At 42.2% G+C, this 21,784-nt stretch overlaps 1 long non-coding RNA gene across 1 annotated transcript in view; it reads right to left on the minus strand.

Moving 5' to 3' along the window:
• The window catches only part of LOC120851808, a 27,738-nt gene extending 12,395 nt beyond the window's left edge, over positions 1-15,343 (minus strand). Inside the window, exon 1 of the long non-coding RNA XR_005718412.1 lies at positions 15,253-15,343. This is a non-coding gene — a long non-coding RNA (uncharacterized LOC120851808). The remainder of the gene's footprint in view (positions 1-15,252) is intronic.
• Between the last annotated feature and the right edge of the window lie 6,441 nt (positions 15,344-21,784).

Consider the following 21,784-nt stretch of genomic DNA (forward strand, 5'->3'; position numbering starts at 1 on the left):
TTGACCTTTAACGTGATTGGTGCAACTATGGTATATTAAGATTTGACCTTTAACGTGATTGGTGCAACTATGGCATATTACAATTTGACCTTTAACGTGATTTGTGCAACTATAGAAAGTCCCTCGCAAAACCTCCTTGCTTGCCTATATAAACCAGGAGTTTGTGGCAATAAAGTAGAACTGCTCAGAGGGAACCAGTTGCGTCTGACTGTCTCTCGCCTTCCGAGGGGCTGGGTTGGTGGACAGCAGGCTCACCTCTCCTCGGGACTCCTTGGCTTTGCTGAGGGAAGTTCCACTGCCTCTCTTTCTCTGCAGAGTGCCCCCCCTCCCCCACACTGACATATCATCTTTAATTTTTATAGCTACCCTGTAAGACAGGTTTCATTAGTTCCATTTCATAGATGTGGAAAATGAGGCCTAGAGAGGAGAAGTGTTTGCCTAAGAGATGCAGCCAGCAGGTAAACCTGTTTTACTGACTAAACCAGCAAATTTCCAAAGCCAGCACTCTGCTGTCTGCACTGAACTGGATTCTGCCTACTGTCTCCTCCTCTGTCTTCCTTCTTCCACATGTTCATTTTTAGTGGCTTTGAGAAAGTTGCCTTGTCGCCTTTTTTGGGGGGTGGGGGGATAATTTCTTTACAGTCTTGTGGTGGTCTCTACCATACATCAATGCAAATCAGTCATAATTATATACAATCAACCATAATTACATGTATATCCTCTCCCTCTTAAGCCTCCAACCTCCTCCCTACTATTTGAGTCACATCTCTTGCCCTTCTGCCATGATCCTCTGTGGCTTTAGCCGTATAGAATTATGTTGAAACCCTTGAACCTGTCCTGCTTTCTTTAATCTCTAGGCCCTTGAACTTGCTGTTCCTTTCTCCAAAATCTCTGACCCACCCATATTCACAGTCGTCTTCTTTGCTGGGTTCACTTCTACTTGCACTTTGCATCAGGACTTAGCTATCACTTCCTCTTGGAAGTCTTTCCTGCCCCATTCCTCCTCCCCAAGTTTGGATTAGCTATCCTCCTACATACGTCCATTTCACTATCCCAGTGTTCATCAGTTTACTACAACTTTCTTCTTACTGGACCCTAACCTGTAATCTCCATGAGACAAGGTCAAGTAACTTATAACTGCATCTCTAGTAAAGACCAGAGTACCTCATTCACAGGAGGGGCTTCATAAATATTTTTGAATCAAGGCTGAGAGACCCAATTTTCAGAATTGTAAGGTGGCGGGGGTGGGGGTGGGGGTGGGCGGTCAAAGTCAAGGATAGACTAAAGGCCACAGTAGTTTGGGCCAGGATTCAGTTAACTGTGAAAGATTGGCTTAAATTTCCCCTTTGGGCCTGTCTCTTCTGGGGCAGGGTGAACCTTTGCAAGGGGACTGAGGAGCCTTATTTGTAGAGCCATGGAAGCTGGATCCACAGGGCCTGGTTCCAGAGGGAAGAGACAAAGACACTCATCAATAACAATTTGGCACCAAACTGGGGAGACAAAATATAAGATGCCTTCCCTCCCCTAGATGCCATGGGGTCTGGCTTCAATCCCATTTTCCCGATGTAGGAGTGGGATGGGGATGGCATATGCTGTAAGGGAGAAATCAAGGATGAGGGGAAACTGGCACAGAACCTCCTTCTCTGGCATCTGGACACAGTTCTCAAGCACTAGCCTCTTTTGGTGCTTGTGGTTTTCCTCATCCCAACCTCTCCTACCTTTGCAATCTACTCTGCCTTTTCCTCCTGTGCCCAAACCCTACCCCCAATATCAGCTTTCAAACGGGCAGTTATTAAATATAGGGTTTATTATCTTTATGATGATGTGTGCACAAGGATGAATTTAAATGACACCCTTCCATGGGCCTCAGAATCTCCTCTGGAGCTGTACTCACAGTCCCTGAGAGAGAAGCCTGGACACATATCTACCAGATCTATCAAACATTGATCATACTTTGTTACCAAACCTCTAAGTTCCTCAATGACTCCCGCCTTAGATGCTTACACTTTGGGTACAAGTAGGTATTGGGCTGTAGGCAACAGAGCCCAGGTAACATGTTGATAAAGCATAGTCATCAAGAGAAAATATGGACTTAATTTAAAGACTGAATGGAGTAGTGATATTTCTGGTATTATCCAGGCTATAGAGATATGTCTGACAGTAAGAGAATGTTCTGGACAAGGGACCTTCCCACTCCATTAGGTTGCATCGGCAACCTTCAGCCTCCCAAAACTCCAGGGCCCTGGGTCATCGCAGGCCTGCCTTTCCCCCAGGGGTTCCCCACCTTTTGTCCTGTGCTGACGTCCGTCCATCAGCACAGTGGCCCCCACAGTCAGCGACCCTTACTTGGGGTTAGGAAGTGAGTGCTGCATGTTCTCCTAGGGTGTGTGAGTCAGAATCTCCTGGTGAAGCACTTTGAACTGCACCCTTCCACAATGATTCTGATATCCACCCACCTCCAAGGCTTGAGCCTACTGTTTGATAATTACCACAGAGTTTAGGGCTCTGGAGAGCAGAACAGCAGAGACTTCTAAATTAGTCACATGTCTTAGAGTTGTTTCTCCACCCAACTTGGACAGAAGTCTCCCAGACAGATGATGTCAGTGCAACTAGAGAGGAGACTTGTTAAAATCTGTGCTCTCACTGGCTGAGAAAACTTTTCCCGGAGCCCTCAGGGACTGACGGTGGGAATGTAGACTGGCCCCGTCATTCTGGAGAGCAATTTGGCAGTACTTGGCGAAATTAAGAGTGCCTACACCCTGTGACCCAGCCATCCCTCTCTCTTGGGAGGTGTAGACTCCCCCGAGAAACTCAGGCACAGCTTCATTTAGGGATGCATATGAAGGTGTTCTATGTACCACTGGGTGTGGGAATTGATGATGGTGATGGCTAATGCTTGCTGGATGTTTACTGGGCTCTGTCCTTTGCATGTTCTCAGTACTCTACATGAAACAGACACTCTTACTATTTCTGTTTTAGAAATGAGAACACAGGTATGGGGTGGTGGAGTAAATGGTCGAAGTTCACACCATTGGTAAGAATGATGCCAGGTAGTCTGGCTCCGGCATGTGACTCCTAACCATTAGGCTGTATGGTCTATCTCTGTATCCATCATTGGGAAATGACTAGATGAATAGGGAATACTGTTCATCAAGCACGTGGGCAAGTCTTAAAAGCATAGAACTGAGTAAAAAAAGAAGAAAAAGAATGAACTCCATAGTTCACTGTCATGTATCATATATATTTATATACTTGCCTACATACTTAAAATGTGTACAAAGATGATATAGCATCATGAAATTTCAAATGTATTAATATACATCCAAATACATATTAGTGTCTGAGGTGGGGGCAGATAGAAGTCAGATATGAAAAGGAAACATATTAAAAAAATAAAACAAAGCCTAACAAATTGAGAGAAGGCCTTGCCCAGAATGGTGATGACTGGGAGCCATGAGCTGAGGAGGGGTGTAACTCTGCTCTCTTCTTCTGAGGCTAATATTTCTCCCCTATAGTTCCCTTTATGAAAGTAGATGCAAAGCTGCACCCCACTCACTCCTGGGAGAACCAGAGCAGGCAAGCTCATCCTCATTCTCTTCCTTGCGGTACCCCCTACCCTGACCTCCTTAACCCCCTGGGAGCAGCAGAGTCCTAAAACATATGTGTATGCTGCCCAGTGTTTGATTCCACCTTAAGAAGTACGTTTAGTTCCTCCTTTCTTAGAGACGAAAATAGAGGCAACTCAGAGAGGTAGTGACCTGCACTTGCTCTTATGTGCTCATGTTCATGTTCAGTGAAATTGACACCTTACGCAGCTCATAGCGTAGAGCTTCCACTCTGTGGTTTACAACTTACCCCTGGACATGGTCCTGGAAACCACCAGTTCCCTCTGTAGAAACAGCCGTTATTTCTAAGAATCAAAGGACTTTCCGTGGTTTTGCTTGATGAAGACCTTAAAGTAAGGACTATACATTCAGGGATGACAATACAATTATTTTAATCAAAAATTTTCAGGGTTACATTGGAATAGGGCATTATTGCAAACCTTTTGAGAAAATTATTTATTTGTATTTCACATATCTCTGGCAATGGCTGATCCTAACAGTTGGCACTGTTAGGACCTGCTCATGCCTCCATGGCAGGCTTGTCTACAAATGAACATCTCTCAATCCGTTATTGCTGGAGCATGCCAAAACGTATATTCCAGCATCTCTACATGAGTTAAAAACAGGCATCACTCACATTATTGTGTATCATGGTTTCCTATAGAGATGGAAAATGAATTCATAGTTAATGCTGTAATCAGAAAGACTTCAGAGAATGATTCAACAGGCAAATGCACAATGACTCTAAAATGTAATTACCTCATTCATTCTGTTTTCAGAGTCAGGTTAGCATAAGAATTCTTTCAACACCCTAACGGTTTTATTCTCACAACACTTATTTGTAGGTTGCCCCCACTGTCTATCTGACACTGGTAGAAGATACAGCTCTGATCAGAAGACAAACTGGCAATGAAACTGACTGGACAAAGTTATGTAGGGATACACCTACGGGACTGTGCAGCTCAAACTGTGGTTTCTGCTTAGAGTGGGGCTCTTCATAAAAGTCAACATTCAAAAAACTAAGATCATGGCATCTAGTCCCATCACTTCATGGCAAATAGATGGGGGGAAGAGCAAAAACAGTAATAGACTATTTTCTTGGGTTCCAAAATCACTGGAGACAGTTGACTACAGCCCTCCTGGAAATTAAAAGATGCTTGCTCCTTGGAAGGAAAGCTATGAGAAACCGACACAGCGTATTAAAGAGCAGAGACATCAGTTTGCCGACAAAGGTTTGTATAGTCAAAGCTATGGTTTTTCTAGTACTTACGTATGGACGTGAGAGTTGAACCATAAAGAAGGCTGAGTGCTGAAGAATTGATGATTTCAAACTGTGATGTTGGAGAAGACTTTTGAGAGTCCTCTGGACAGAAAGGAGATCAAACCAGTCCACCCTAAAGGAAATCAACCCTGAATGTTCATTGGAAGGACTGATGCTGAAGCTCCAATACTTTGGCCACTTGATGCAAAGAGCTGACTCACTGGAAAAAGATCTCGATGCTGTGAAAACTTGAAGGCATGAGCAGAAGGGGATGACAGAAGATGAGATGGTTGGATGGTATCATTGACTCAATGGAGATGAGTTTGAGCAAACTCTGGGAGATAGTGAAGAACTGGAAAGCCTGGCATGCTGCAGTCCATGGGGATGCAAAGAGTTGGACACAACTGAGCGAATGAACAATTTCATAAATTATGTGAAAAGGCTGTAACAGAATCCTTAGCAAAGAGTGGGAAGGTTTGGAAAGGCACAGGTGGGGAGGCGAGAAGGCTGAGTAGCAGCCTTCAAGTTGTGAAGTCAGGAAGGAGGAGGAGGGTGAAGTGGGTATGGAAGTGAAGAGGGTGAAGAATAAACCTGAGGAGGGTGTGCCTGAAGGGGAGTGGATGGATAGCATAGAAAGTGGGGATGACCAGGCTTGGCCTTAGATTGTGAGACTGAACTGCAGCATGGCTAAAAGTGGGTCTCACACTGATGTCTATCGACTAGGGCTCTGAAAGCCTGCACCCACAGCATTCTGGGAGAGGCCATTTTGGATGCGTGTTCCCAGTTCTCTCTAACATCCAGACACAGAAAGGGGTCTGCTATGTGGCAGACCACATTTCCATGAAAGCAGTTCTTGTGATGCTCAAATTCTAGCAGTTCACTGAAAGATGTCCCGAATGCTCAGAACACCCCTCTCCCTGAGCCTACTTATAAGGCTCTCTGAGGTGACTTGGGGAGCCAGGCTGGGGGAAGAGTGGACATTCTTTAAAATGATCCTCCATAGTATAAAATGGCTATGCACAAAGACAGGTACAAAGTCCCATCCCTGGGTGCCTGCAATCTAGTCTAGATCAGGAGACACGGATGTAGGCAGGAGGCTCCTGAGAAAACCAACCCCATGTTTGTCTGACATTTTCCACTTTTATATAATTTTATACCATGACCTCATCTAATCCCTAGAAGGAATCCTTGTAAAGTCAGGAAGGCAGGTACAGTGGGGTCTATTTTATTGTACAAGCTGACATCCAGAGAGGCCAAATACTTGCCGAAATTAGTTTAGGTAAATGATGATAGGCCCAAGACTGGAATTCGAGTCTCCATATTTCTAGATTAGTGTTATTCTACTGGACCTTGTTGCCTCCATAACAAGGGTCGCTAACATTTAAATCAAGGCCTCCTGATAACTCTTTCAGTGTCAAGCATTTGCTGGAAGTTAGGGAATAAATGGAGACTACTGTCCTCAGGATATAGTCTAGTGGACAAGATAGGAATATTAAAACACTTTTACTGAAATATATGTACAGGAAATGCAGAAATTGCCAAGTGTTCAGCTCAGTGAACTATCACAAAGTGAACACACCCTTGAAATCACCACCTAGATTAAGAAATAGAACGACAGAGGCACTCCAGCAGCCAGCCCTCTTTGTGCCCCTGGGACTGAAGTGCTAACAATTAAATATGTCACAAGGTAGATCAAAATTAAGGCAAATAGTTGCGGAAATTAAACTTCCAGATGGTAATAAAAGAAGCAAAGGTCACTGACGGAGGTTTCCCAGCTGAGGTGCCCTGAACAGCCACCTTAGTGCAGGTAAATTACAGTAAAGCATCCTAGGTAGGGGATCAGAGAAGCAAGGGCAGGAGAGAATTTCAAAGAAAGGGAAGAAGTGGTCTCCTACCCCATAGGAAGAGGAAGGGTGCTGGGGAGGGTTTGAGCAGCCCATGCAGCTGACAAGACCCAGCTAGCCGCTGCAGCCGCCTACCCACACTGATACCATACCAGTACTGTCTCCACAGCTGCGTGCTTTTCAGTTCCCCTCTCCTCAGAACTCTTAACCTTATTCTCACACTCTGTGAGGTTTCCATGTTGGCAAGAAAGCTGAGAAAATGTCAAGCATACCCAGATGAGGAGACTTAGAAGAGATGCTTGTGGCTCTAGTTCAGCTGCCTGGAATACAGCCTTTCTAAGGTACCGTCTGAGATCAAACATGGGGTGAAGGAGCCACACAAGCACACGTCTTGCACGATTTAGAGAGAATTGTGCAGTGGATGTGTTTTGACTGGACTCTTCTTTAGGAGAGACCATTGACAGTGTTTGTAGAACAAGTGATATAGGTGATTAAGAACACTAAACTTGGTTTTCTCATATTTGGATTATAATTGCTTATTATCTAACTTAAAAAGGGGGATTTGTCTATCTATGAAGTTATTCATTTAAATATTCCAAAGTGGGGACACTAAAATAGGATGCTATGTTAAAGAATAGTTGGATTGATCACTCCTTCATTAACTGTTTACACCAGCCCAGGAAAGAATCAGAAGTCTCGGGGTGTTCTTGATCTTCATGAGGACATTCATTGGGACTGCTATTTTCCAAGAAGACTCCTTCAAACAGTAGAGTCTACGGCAGTTATGTCAAGGGCAGCAATTGGGGAGTTTTCAGGCATTTAGGAGAGTGATGTTAGGCATAGAAAAACCGTGTATGTGGGTGTGGTATGGAGTGGTGCTTATGAGAACTGCAAAGGATCACCCTATTTCTGGTATCTGCCCAAGCATCCACCTTTCTTCATCACAACCCTACCTTCCAAATCGGCTTCTTTCAAGCCTCTAGCTGTCAGTCCACTCTCAAGCCAGGTTCCTATCTCAACGGTTTTGTTTTCTTTCTAATGCTTCCCTGGTGGTTTAGCAGTAAAGACTCTGCCTGCAGTGCAGGAGATGCAAGAGATGTGGGTTCAATCCCTGGGTTGGGACAGTCCCCTGGAGTAGGAAATGCCACTTTTTTTTTTTTTTTAACTATTTCTGATTGTGATCAGGGAGAAAATATTTGCCTTACAAAGACACACAGACACACACATTTTAAAAAGCCCCTTTGAAAATCTACCTGTATCATCTACTGTATACTTTGATGTTTTCCTTGATTCTATTCTTTCACTTAAAAAATGCTGAATTCCACCCACCAAACTAATTTTCACAATCTATGACTTTTCATAAAGAATCACTCCATCTCAGTTCAGGAAAGTTATTAATAAATAAGGTAGATTTTTGTTTTGCTTTGCTTTGGTTTTTGATAAGCATTAAGGTTTCACCACTGCCTTAAATTTTAAAATTTTACCCCTGAGGTTCATAAAGCTCTCTCAGCAGCCTGGATAAAAAAGAGAGCTTCTAGTTAGACCCTCAGTTTTCTCTCACCTATGAGAGAAGACTCTTGGGTCCTGCCCTGCACACTGTGTGAGAGAGACTTGCAAGAGCAGTGGGTGTTCTTCCAAACTACACAGAAGTCAGAGAAGAGGGCGCAATGGACATGAGATGCAATAGCTCTTCCAATACTTAATTCTAGTTACTTTAGCATGTGGACAAAATGCCATAGAGCAGCTTCCTATTGCAACAAAAGCGTGCTATGATAAAGCGGATCCAAGAAAGTTTGGGAAGAGGGCTACAAAAACAGAGAAGTTGGGTTTGACCTCAAAACTCATCTTCACAATTTTATTTTTAACTAGTCTCAGTTCTGGACTACCTTCTCATTGCTATCATCTTCACATGTAAATTGAGCAGTCAGGTCTTCCTGCTACTTGAAAAGATCATCCAAGAAGTCATTTGCCTAGACTAACAACACTTGCCCTCTGAGAAAAACTCACCAATATGAACACACCAGAGGAAAAGGAAGCACATGTGCCTTAACCAAAATGGTACATGATAATTTGCTCAAATGAAACCACCGCCTTCCGCTCCTCTCTACGTCTCTTTCAAGTACTTCTTGCTTGCACTTATAGCTTGATCTTTTAAAAAGTTTTATTCTCTGTGGACTAGTTTGGACCTCAAGATACGAGAAGGAGAGGGATGTTGATAGCCTGTTCCAATTTTCTGCAGGATAATTTTTGACAAAGGAAATCATTCCTTGTGGCCCAAGACTTGTTGATTTTCCCTTAGACATAAGAGACTGAAAGCAAAGGTCCCAGACAGGTCTAAGGAACAGATACTCTGTGGGCTGAATAATCAAATCTGAGGGCATGAAAGCATCTGAAAAGTGTTGCAAGAAAACTAAGCATTTGAAAAGATATATCGTCAAGTGTTCCTAAGTAAATAAAGCTGCAGTGCCACATGCATAAGAATGCTCCTCCTGTGGCTTTAAGTATAATGATGGTGTCTGGAACATACCCTAGATGGGAAAAGTAGTCAGAGTCTGGGTAAGTCTCCCATATTCTCATGACTTTTCTTGGGAATAAACCATCCTAAGTAAAGAAATCTTCACAATTTGGGAGCCTTTTGCATATATGAGAGAAGGGCAAAAAAAAGAATTGTAAGGGAGACTGTGAAAAGCATAAATAGACTTACTTTGGGGGGAAGCAATGCAGTGCTGTAGAAAGAATGATAACTACAAGGCAACTTCCCATCTGGTGTAACGCTGCCCTGGATTTCCCACAACTATTCCAAGGATATAAACATCTAGTGAATTTGTGTTCTTAAACCAAATGCGACCAACCAATTAAGCACGTATGAGAACCAGAATAACTGGTCATGACAACAGCAGGGAGAATCAACCAGGAGGCCACCCTCCTCTTATGTCTGGAAATGTAATTTTAAATTGGAATCTGAATCAAGATCTTGCTTGTGGGTTCATTCATCCTGATACCTCTCTGAAACACCTAGCCTTGGCTGACTGCTTTGGCAAGCTGGGGTTTGAATCAGGCCAGACGTTTACTTAACTCAAATGATTCTCTCATTCATGTTCATTCACTCATATTCTCTCCCTCTCCCCATCGCTTCCCAGCCCCCCACTCCCACCTCTGCCTCTTTCTCTTGTTGCAAAGCTTAAACGAAGAAGTCCCAGGCTCTCATCTCAGTTATGGCCCATGCCAGCAGAATCGTGGCAGAACACACTGCTTTCCTTAAGTCTTGCTTTTAAGATTTACTCTTCCAGAATTATAGGTTAAACCTTTTCTAATGTTTCTTGCAAAATTGAGGAGCATGCATCCATAAAGGTATAAATTATTATTTCTTCTCTTCTGTTCACACAAACACTCTCTTTCAGAAGTTGCTACATTAAGAAAACATCGAACAGCATCTGCTTATATCAATAAAACTGCACAGTCTTCCTGAACTGAGAGTTCAAAATAACAGGAAGAAAAATACACCAAATGTCATACCTGAGGTAACAGAATGAAATATGGAATGGAATTAAAAGCATTTAGCACTTCTTTATTTTTAAAACAATTTGTTTGGTGACCTTACAAATTCTGGTGGTTTAGGGTCTTGGCTTAGTGCATTAATCCTGAAATCCCCATTGATAGAAAATGCTACTGAAATGGGGAGACTTCTTGATAAGGAGAGAATGGATAGCCATATGGGAACTGGTCCTTGTTTTTAGGGGCATGTTAACTTCATGAGAAGAAATATTGGAAATAACAATTATTCTATAGAGCTCATTTATTGAGCCCCATCTTTGGATTCTTCAAAATTCTTCAAACATAATGCCTTTTGGGAATTATTTAGAATGTTGATTACTTAATAGAGTGAATGGTTTTTCTGAGCTCCACGTTCCTATAAGAGTGTCTGGCCACAGCAATCAGAGAGTTGAAATTGGCCAAAGTTCTGATACCTACCACGCAAAATCCTTTCAAAGGGTCAAGTTTGACAAGTCTTAACTCTGCTCATTTCCTGTAATGTGATCTCTCTGTGACATTACTGTGAGTCCACACCAAAGTCAAAGGAAATGATGGCATTTCCTTTAGCTGTGAGTGGGATTTTAGGCGACTTTTCGTTGTTGTTAAAACTACTCATCGGAGAAGGCAATGGCACCCCACTCCAGTACTCTTGCCTGGAAAATCCCATGGATGGAGGAGTCTGGTGGGCTGCAGTCCATGGGGTCACTAAGAGTCGGACACGACTAGAGCAACTTCCCTTTCACTTTTCACTTTCATGCATTGGAGAAGGAAATGGCAACCCACCTCAGTATTCTTGCCTGGAGAATCCCAGGGACGGGGGAGCCTGGTGGGCTACCGTCTATGGGGTCGCACAGAGTCGGACACGACTGAAGCGACTTAGCAGCAGCAGCAGCAAAACTACTCATATATGCTAACTACATTTCCAAGAGGATGATGGCATAGTGTCTGCTATTGCACTTGTACCTCACTAGTGACCTGGATCAGTTACTTGTATACCTGTTAGTAGATTCCAGTTAGGTGGGCAGTGAGAGGTTACTTAATAAAACAAGTTTTTTAAGTTGGTAACTTAAAAAGAAAAGTTATGACCGACCTAGATAGTATATTCAAAAGCAGAGACATTACTTTGCCGACTAAGGTCCGTCTAGTCAAAATCCCATGGACGGAGGAGCCTGGTAGGCTACAGCCCATGGGGTCGCTAAGAGTCAGACACGACTGAGCGACTTCACTTTCACTTTTCACTTTCACGCACTGGAGAAGGAAATGGCAACCCACTCCAGTGTTCTTGCCTGGAGAATCCCAGGGACGGGGGAGCCTGGTGGGCTGCCGTCTATGGGGTCGCACAGAGTCGGAAACGACTGAAGTGACTTAGCAGCAGCAGTGAAGGCTATGGTTTTTCCAGTGGTCATGTATGGATGTGAGAGTTGGACTGTGAAGAAAGCTGAGCACCGAAGAATTGATGCTTTTGAACTGTGGTGTTGGAGAAGACTCTTGAGAGTCCCTTGGACTGCAAGGAGATCCAACCAGTCCATTCTGAAGGAGATCAACCCTGGGATTTCTTTGGAAGGAATGATGCTAAAGCTGAAGCTCCAGTACTTTGGCCACATCATGTGAAGAGTTGACTCACTGGAAAAGACTCTGATGCTGCGAGGGGTTGGGGGCAGGAGAAGAAGGGGACGACAGAGGATGAGATGGCTGGATGGCATCATGGACTCAGTGGACGTTGAGTCTGAGTGAACTCTGGGAGTTGGTGATGGGCAGGGAGGCCTGGCATGCTGCGATTCATGGGGTTGCCAAGAGTCGGACACGACTGAGCGACTGAACTGAACTGAAAAACAAGTTATCAACTCCTAACTTCTTTTCACCTAGTAGAAACTCCATAAGCATTTTCTTACTTAAATTAATTTAAACTCTGGTATTCTACTCAGCTCCAGCCTATAGCAAGATCAAGACAATTCACATTCAAAGGCATAGGACACAGGGGATCTGTAGTGGGGTGAAACCTGCCCATACTCCACCAAAAAAGATATGTGTATGTCTTTATCCCTATAACCTGTGAATATGATTTTATTTGGAAAAGGAGTCTTTGCAGACGTTATTTTTAAGGGTTTTAAATATTAGATATATAAATATATATTTAAATATAGATATTATCCTGAATTATCTGGGTGAGCTCCAAATTCAGTAACAAGTGTCCTATGAAAAACACAGAGGACAGACATGCACAGTGGAGAAGGTGATGTGAAGGCAAGGGCAGAGACTGGAGGGATGTATCTACAAGTCAAGAACACTGATAATTGCTGGTGGCCACCAGAACCTAGTAGAGAGACCTGGACCTGATTCCGCCTCAGAGCCTCCAGAAGAAATCAGTGCTGCTGACACTTGGATTTCATACTTTCCCCTACAGGACTGTGAGAGAAAGAGCGTCTGCTGCTTTCAGCCAGTAAGTCTGTGATAATTATTTATAGAAGCCACAGGAATCAAACACATGATCTCCAGAAAGTTCAGAGAAAGAAGAGTATTTATTTCTCAAAGGTTGAACATCCCTGCTGTTCTCACCTTACAGTATGAATAAGGAGGCAAGCCAATAGGGACTGGCCATAGAGTCTCACCTCCCATGTGACACTAAAGTGCAAAGTTCACCCAGCAAAGACTTTCTACTCTGAGTTCTGGTCTGGCTTCACCTTGGGCAAGTTACTCTTTCTGTCTAGACTTCAGTTACCTTGTTATAAAATGGAGGTGCTCTTGTTGCACCCCTGGACCTCACAGATGTGTACTAAGCAGGGTGGAGGGGCATGAGTTAGTAGAATGGGTATTTGTGAGAAGGAATGACTTGAGTGGCACAATGTGAAGCCTGGCTAGTAAAGCACTGAACAGCAGACGACATCTAGGTTTAGTAATAGTCTCCTACCAGTAGATTTGTGGCTCCCATGTAATTTTGAAGAGGGGGCTTTTGCTCACTTATTTTCCACACAGACCCAGACCAAAGCTTATATATCATTACATTTATAACAGTCTTCAGCTGACAACACAGCTGTGTCAGCTAGAGTGCTTGCAGCTGAGTCAATATAAATTGTAACCAAGAATACTGTAAGCCAGAAAAATGGTCCACTCTAAAAGAACATTAGTCTCAAGGGAGGCCACCTGGGGCCTTGAGTTTTCACACGAAGGTTAGAGCTTTCTCTTGGGCCCTGTGAATTGAGCCACCCTTGCTGTTCCACAGCCAGCTTGTGCCCAGCCAGCTGCAGTGTGAAGTGAAAGGGATGCTGCAGAGCCTCCCCTTACTCATCCTAAAGGGTGAGGCCCAGGAGCACCCAGGACAGGCACAGGGGCCTGCCCTTGAGGGCCCACAACAGGTGATCCTGAGTCCCCATGAGAACCCTGTTCCAGTCCTTGCCTGGGTGCCAGGGAGTTGAAATTGGACTGAACGACACTTCCTTGATCACCCAGTTTATGGACAGTCTGGGAACAGAATTTAGCATTTGTGGGAAACGAGTCTGTGAGGCAGGCAAAACCTATCTCACAAAGCTGCTCCCAGTCCAGGATCTAATGGCTGTTATGGTTAGAATCTTGGTTTTGTCTTTATTCATTGAAGGACATTACTTTTCTCAGCTTCAGTTTTTCATTTGTAAAATAATTCCATCTAACACATGGCATTGTTGTAAATATTAAATCCTTATATAACTGTGTCTTGACTTCTAATATATGGAACAATTCTCAGAGCTTTCTGGAATGCTGACCTGGGTTATATTTCTCATTTTGACTGGAATTAAAATGTCCATTTCTTTCTTAGATAAACTGACTAATTTCTTGTCAACACATATTGTTGCTACACACAACTACAATATACATATTATTTTCAAGTACACATGGTACATCACTAAGAGAAATTTGAGAAGACCTAAATAGAGATGTAGGCTTCCTCAGTGGATCAAATGGTAAAGAATCTTCCATCAATGCAGGAGATTGGAGTTCGATCCATGGGTTGGGACAATACCCTGGAGAAGGGAATGGCTACCCACTCCAGTATTCTTGCCTGCAGAATTCCATGGACAGAGGAGCCTGGCAGCCTACAGTCCATGGGGGTCACAGAGCTGGACGTGACTGAGCAACTAACAAATAGAGATGTATACCATGATTATGATTTAGAAGATTGAAATCAGTAAGCTTTCATATACCCCCAAATTTGCCAATGGAAGGCCAATAAAAATTCTAGAAAACTTTTTTGTAGAAAATGGAGACCTAATTCACAATTACATATGGAAATGCAAAAGAACTAAAATAACCTGAGCAATTTATTAAAAGAAAGCACAAAGTTGGGGGACTTACCCTACTTGATTTCAAGACTTACTATAAAGCTGCAGTAATCAAGACAATTTGGCACTGACTAATATATACGGAGCAGAATAATCTGGAAATAGACACATATACATGGTCGATTGCTTTATTACAAAGGTGCCAAGGGGATTTACTGAGGAAAAAAATCTTTTCAAAAAATTGATGCCGGATATCAGTAAAAGAAAAAATAATAAACATCAATCTTTACCTCATGACACACACAAAAATAAACCTGAAATGAATCAAAGGCCTAACTATAAAATCTAAAGTTATAAAACATCAGGAAGAAACACAGGAGAAAAGTTCTGCTACCTTGGGGTATGCAAAGATTTCTCAGACTGACTTCAAAGAGCACAAACAATGAAAAAATCATAAAATTAGACTTCATCAAAATTTAAAACATCTGCTCTTAAAAAGAAAGCAAAAAGACAAGCCATAGGATGTATTGTTTACAACATATGTATCTAATGAAGGGGAACAGATTTTGCTACCCCCCAATATGCCTTTTTTGGCAAAACACTGATTATTCTAAGCTGGTTATCTTTAAGAAACAAGAGATATAAATGAAGCTCTGGAAACTGAGAAATCGCCCTCTCCTAAGAACTAGGAAGAGGAGGAAATCTAAATTTGTAGAAAGTGTTACCAATGGAGAAGGTATCAATTTAAATTCTACCTTGTTTACTATGCTTTTCCTGGTTCGGTTCAGTTCAGTTCAGTTCAGTCGCTCAGTCGTGTCCGACTCTGCGACCCCATGAATTGCAGCACGCCAGGCCTCCCTGTCCATCACCATCTCCCGGAGTTCACTCAGACTCACGTCCATCGAGTCAGTGATGCCATCCAGCCATCTCATCCTCTGTCGTCCCCTTCTCCTCCTGCCCCCAACCCCTCGCAGCATCAGAGTCTTTTCCAATGAGTCAACTCTTCGCATGAGGTGGCCAAAGTACTGGTAATCTCCCATAATTAACTCCCTACCCCCAATATCTTTTTTTCTTTAGCTGAAGATGGCATTGACAGTGTTGGCTTCAACCATTTTGGAGAGTTACTCAGTTTTCCTGGGTCTCTTCCACATATATAAGTATATATGCTATTAAACTTTTGTTTTTCTCCTGTTAATGCCTTATGTAATTTCTCTTCCTTACTGATCCCTCACAGAGGCACAGCTCCTGACCAAATGCCCTCTTCCCCCCAATCTACCCAGTTACATGGAGGTCATTCTTACAGCTTTGGTTGTACAGGAATTCTTGTGCCAGTTTCCAGTTAAGTTTTCCATGAGAATCATTCAACATGATGTGCTTGTTGGGGGATGAGTTCCATGTACTCCTATTCTGCTATCTTCAGCTCCTTCTTGAGTTAAATTTTATTCAGGAATCTTACTGAGGACTATAACCTGGAGGACAGACCCTCAAAGGTCTCAGAGAAACAGCTCTTAAGAGGTAAGGGAGAAGCCAAGATATATAGGAGTTTGGGGCTGGCTGGAACAAAAAAAATGTAGTTGCACATAAAAAGATTACTGCTTATCACAAGAACAAACATCTCAAATTAATGATTTTCTTTTTTACATACAGAAAGACTCAAGAGTCTGGGCTCATTGAAATTATTCCTTAACTATGGATCTTAGCTATCTAGGGCCAGTATCTAAAGTACAGCATGCTTTCTGTTCTTCTCCATCCTAAATTCTCCTCAGGGTGTACTGTCAATGGCAACTGCAGTGTCTAATGATTTGACGAAGTGGGATGGTAGACAATATTCTTTGCTTAGTGTCATGGCAGGCAACATTCCTTGTCCACAGTTGCTAGAGCACTTTGCTAGGGGCTGATGGTGCTGCTGTTGACTAGCAAGATGATCTCCTTTCCAAGGCCAAGTTACATTCCTACCAACAGTACCTAAGAGTTTCCTTTTCTCCATATCCTCACCAACACTTGTCATTTGTTGTCTTTTTACAAAAGCCATTCTAATAGGTATGAGGTAATATCTCATCTTAGTTTTGATTTGCATTTCCTTGATGCTTAGTGACGTTGAACATCTTTTCATGTGTCTCCTGGCCATCTGTATATCTTCTTTAGAAAAATGTCTGTTCAGATTCTTTGCCCACTAAAGAATTTTAATAGTATTTATTAATGTATTAAAAAAAATAACAGTTGCAAACCCATTACATGTTTAAGTGAATGACACATTTTAATTAAGAACAAATATTCCCTAAGGAAAAAAAAGTAATGGTAAAATGGCATTCTTTTATATCTTTGAAAATCTCTGATTTAATAGAAGACAGGTGGATTCTCACATCTGCTTCAGCATTCAAACTATTGTGAAATGATGTTAGAGTTGAAGCTTATGAAGAAAATATGGTTTCTTAGGGATATGTAGTTGGAAATAGTCAACCTCATGAGACCCCTGAAATATAATCTTAGGAATCTCCAGGACTCCTCAGTCCTCTCTTTGAGATTCCCTATTCTAATGTTATGACTTTCACATCATCATTTTGGACTTCTCATGCTGACCAGGAGAAGGCGATAGCGCCCCACTCCAGTCCTCTTGCCTGGAAAATCCCATGGACAGAGGAGCCTGGTAGGCTGCAGTCCATGGGGTCACTAAGAGTCAGACACGACTGAGCGACTTCACTTTCACTTTTCACTTTCACGCACTGGAGAAGGAAATGGCAACCCACACGAGTGTTCTTGCCTGGAGAATCCCAGGGACGGGGGAGCCTGGTGGGCTGCCGTCTATGGGGTCGCAGAGAGTCGGACACGACTGAAGCGACTTAGCAGCAGCAGATAGCAGCATGCTGACCAACCTGCAAAAAAAGGGTTCTATAATGGCAGGGGTAACTGGTCCTGATTACCATCCAGAGATAGGAGATATGATAGCTAATATTAATTGTAGCAGAGAGGAAAATAATCTAGAACTCAAGAAATCCAATGGATCACTTTTTATTGATTTCATATATGGTGATAATCTTAAATAGGCAATTTAAGCAGTGTCAGTCTAACAAAAGTGTGGTTAGACTCAGATCCCTCAGTGATGAAGTTCTAGGCTACCACATCAAGCAACCAAGACAAGCCAAATTGCTTAACAAGTAGTAGAGAATGGAGATGATGATTATTAACAACAACTTTGGGACCAACTGTACCAGTGGAGTCTGTATCTTGCCCTGTCAACCTAGTGTTGTCTTTTTTAAATCTTTAAGCTCTAATGAATCACCTTCTTGAGGAATCAGTGATGGGACTGAGTCAATTTAACACAGGACCCAAGGGAATCTAAGTGGTGCAAAGGGTAGACCACAGCAGACACTGTTGGAACCCAACCCATGTACCATCAGTATGCATCAGTTTGTTATGTACTGATTCATTTCTCCTTCAAGCCCCTGAGTCTCAAGTCACTGAGATCCATACAAAGGATCGCTGGAAGTGTTTGGAGGAGAGAATGCCCTGGAGCATCCCTCAAACAATGGTGGAGTCAATGAATAAATACCCCAGCTCCTTCTGCCTTGGTTGAGAAAACTCTGAGGTCCCCCGAGGGATAAGCCCCAGCTGACACAGTATAAACTGCTTATTATCAAATCCTATATTGCTTTTCTCCTTTCCCTGTTTCACTTCCCTATTGCCCTACCTGTGATTCATTTGATATGACCTCAAATAAATAGAATCCAGCCTAAAGACAACTTCCTATCCACTGAAACATATCTGAAACTTTTCTGACCTGGATATTATTACATCAGTAATCCTAAGTAATTGCTACATACATTCTAGTGAAAGAATTCACAATATGCTACTCCTTCTACATAATGGTTTGAAGTTACAGCAGCTCTAAAGTTAATAAATTAAAGAAATGTGATGTGGAAACGGAAAGCAGTGGCTGGCTAAATGGGTGACTAAATGGGTGGAGAAGGTATTCTGGAACAGGAGGGACTTTCTCATTCTGTTTTGGGTAGGAGTGACCTTGACATGTGGATGGGTTACTTCTTGAAATACTTCTCTTTTTTATTTTTAGTCATCTTTAAGTGCTAATGTGTTAGCATCCTGAATGTGTTTAACAATTTTTAGAGTTTATTGAAAAAATAAAATTGTTTTCACTGACAGTCCACATTTGGTCTCAGAGATATGTTTTTATTTGTTTCTTCTTATGACATTCTCTTCTTATACAGAAATGTATATTTGAACTTCAACTAGAATTCTTTAAGGGCAAGAATAAAATAAATAGTCTGTAGTATTGTACCTATTCTTCTGGGTAAAAGTGTATGTTTGGATTGGCTTAAGGAAAAAAATAAATGGAAAATGGTTTGTAGAATTGTAGTTAAAAGATAGATTTGAAAGTTCAAAATAACCACTAAATATGCATTTCCGTGGAGGAGGAAATTGCAACCCACTCCAGTATTCTTGCCTAGAGAATCCCAGGGACAGGGGAGCCTGGCAGAATACAGCCCGTGGAGTCACAAAGAGTCAGACATGATTGAGCAACTGAGCATGCATGCATTTTTGAGGAATTGTATTTATATGATGTTTGTTTCATGATGGTATAAGTGATAGCCACTGCTAATTTGGGGGAAAGTTAAAGATATTTCTAGAACAGTGTTTTCCATTTTCATTTTGATCACGACCACTTGGGAAACTGGTTAAATGCAGATTCCTGGATGCCACACAAGACTTACCATATCATAATCCCTTTCCAGAAGGGTCAGGAATCTCCTTTTTATATAGTCATCCTTGTTGATTCTCTTGTGGAGGGTTCTTGGGTCAGACTTGAGAAACACATCCAGAGATGGATGTGAGTTCTGAATAGAACTCTTAATGCTGAAGTTTATCAAAAGCCAAAGAAGGAACTCCAGTGGGCAGAGTTTACAGTGCTGCCATCCATGGTGAGGCTAATAGGGAAGAAGTTAGAAACCTGAGCTGGATCACATATGAAGCTGGATCAGCTCAGATATTAGGACAAGAACAGGATTAGGTCTGCAAACCCAGGCACCAGCTAGCTATGGTATCATTATGCACTTTAAAAGTCAAACTTTATTTACTGGTATATTCTCGGTTCATTTCCCTAGTTTTCTCCCAAGGCATGTAACAAAGTCTTCTTTAAAGTTTGAGATTGATGGTGTTGACATCTCACCTTAAGAGGGAATTTACATATCTCTAGGTCAAAGTGGAGAAGGAAATGGCAACACTCCAGTGTTGTTGCCTGGTGGAGAATCCCAGGGATGGGGGACCCTGGTGGGCTACCATCTATGGGATCGCACAGAGTTGGACATGACTGAAGCTACTTAGCAGCAGGTCAAAGTGGTGGTAGCTACACTGTCTTACCTCAGAGAACTCCATGCAGAAGGTGAGATCCTTGGGAAAGTATCAGTTAGTTACCCATCTTTTCTTACACTAAACTGTTTTTCTTTCTGGCTAATCATTGAAAGTTCTGGGTTTTATTTTAATAAAGAAGTAAGCTTCTTCATCAATTTCCTGAATTCTTCTAATAAGGTTTAAATGCCAGTTTTCAGGTCCAAATGCTAGATGACTCCAAGTAAATTTATTTAAATAATAAGGAAATGAATAAATCCATAGATAAAATGTATTTCTGGGAATGGCTGATTTAGTGGTTCAACATGTCTTCAAACATGAAAATATTTTCCATCTCTCTCTGGGTCAAAGCAATTTGCATCAACCTAAGACTGGTTTGTCTTGTGTTTATAGAATGGTGTCATTAAGAATCAGAGTGATGTGTTTCAGCAGGAGACAGTAACAGCATCTCTTCCAATCATGAACTAAATGTCCTTTCCATGTTAATTAGTAAGAACTCATCCCTGATTGGAGATAAGGTCAGTTTTCCCTAAGTAACATGGAATGAAAAGAGAAGGAGTAATTGATACCTAATAACTATTTGGAATCTTTTTGGAGAAGATAGGAGAGGGAATGGATACTAGAGAGGCATTCAGTGATTCAGTCTACTTATATTGTGGAGCTTTCCACTTAAAAGTTAATATCTCAGCTTGGGAAGTAACTTTGTACAATTCATCTCTCCCAAGTAAAGTTAAAATTTCTCCCCATGACTCATAGAAGGATCCAGGGAGCCCCTTGGGCTTAAGGTGTCCTGGGATAGATAGAGCGGCAAGATAGTCCATATACTGTCACTTCAAATAACAAAGAAAAATTTAGTGGCAAGAATGGTTGTTGTTTCTACTGGGAAGTCAATTTAATGAGTTTTTGGTACAAATGGAGAAAAATTCCCCCTGAGGTCCTAGATACAGCTTTTGGGATGATTCTCATTTATGCAAACACTGGGTGGAAGATGGAGAGGACTACGATTCTTCTCATAGTTAGTACTATTTTCCAATTATTCATCCTCTGTTTCCAGGTCAGTGCCCCTTTTCTCCACCCCTTCCAGCTCATCCTTTTCCCAGACAATTCTCCCCATCCAGTGACTCCTTTTCCTCTTGCCTCTACCTCCTAATTTTAGTACTCTCCAGAGCTCCAGCCCTAGACTCTCTATCAAGCCCAAAGGACCTATACTATTTACTTTTCTTTCATGCAATAATCTTTAATAGCTATGAAGTTCAGAGCCCAATTTACTAGCAACTAAACACTAGTTTCTCTCTCCAGGGTAGGAAGGCTTAGTCATTAGACTCTTCCTGGGGGGAAGGAGAAATGTTTGCTTTCCTTCTTACGGGTGGAAAGTGATGGGAACAGATGGAGGGCAAAGTTCCCTCCATCCTAGAATGGGTTGAATCACTCTTCCCAATGCAGAGAAGCAAGGAAAAACAGGAAACAGGTAGTGTCGTTTCCATATTAAAACATGGAATAACTTCCCTTTTAAACATTCACATCCTGCTACCTTTGTATTGGGTTTCTCTGGTGGTTCAGATGGTAAAGAATATGCATGCAATGCGGGAAACCTGGGTTCAATCTCGGGGTTGAGAAGATCCCCTGGAGGTGAGCATGGCAACCTACTCCAGTATTCTTGCCTGGACAATCTCCATGGACAGAGGAGCCTTGTGGGCTACAGTCCATGGGGTTGACAAGAGTCGGACACAACTGAGTGACTAAGCACAACACCTTTGTATTACTGTATGTTGTGTCTTGTATCTCTAGAATAATTCCTTACAATTAAGGGAGAAAATTATGACATCCTGAGAGCTTCATGAGTCTTGGCCTCTGAATGCCCTCTGCTTGATGGTATCAGAGTGGGCTACTGGAATTAAAACCCAGTGATTCCATTATAAGCTTCTA

The sequence above is a fragment of the Oryx dammah genome, unplaced genomic scaffold, assembly GCF_014754425.2.
Source record: "Oryx dammah isolate SB20612 unplaced genomic scaffold, SCBI_Odam_1.1 HiC_scaffold_2, whole genome shotgun sequence".
Taxonomy (NCBI): Eukaryota; Metazoa; Chordata; class Mammalia; order Artiodactyla; family Bovidae; genus Oryx; species Oryx dammah.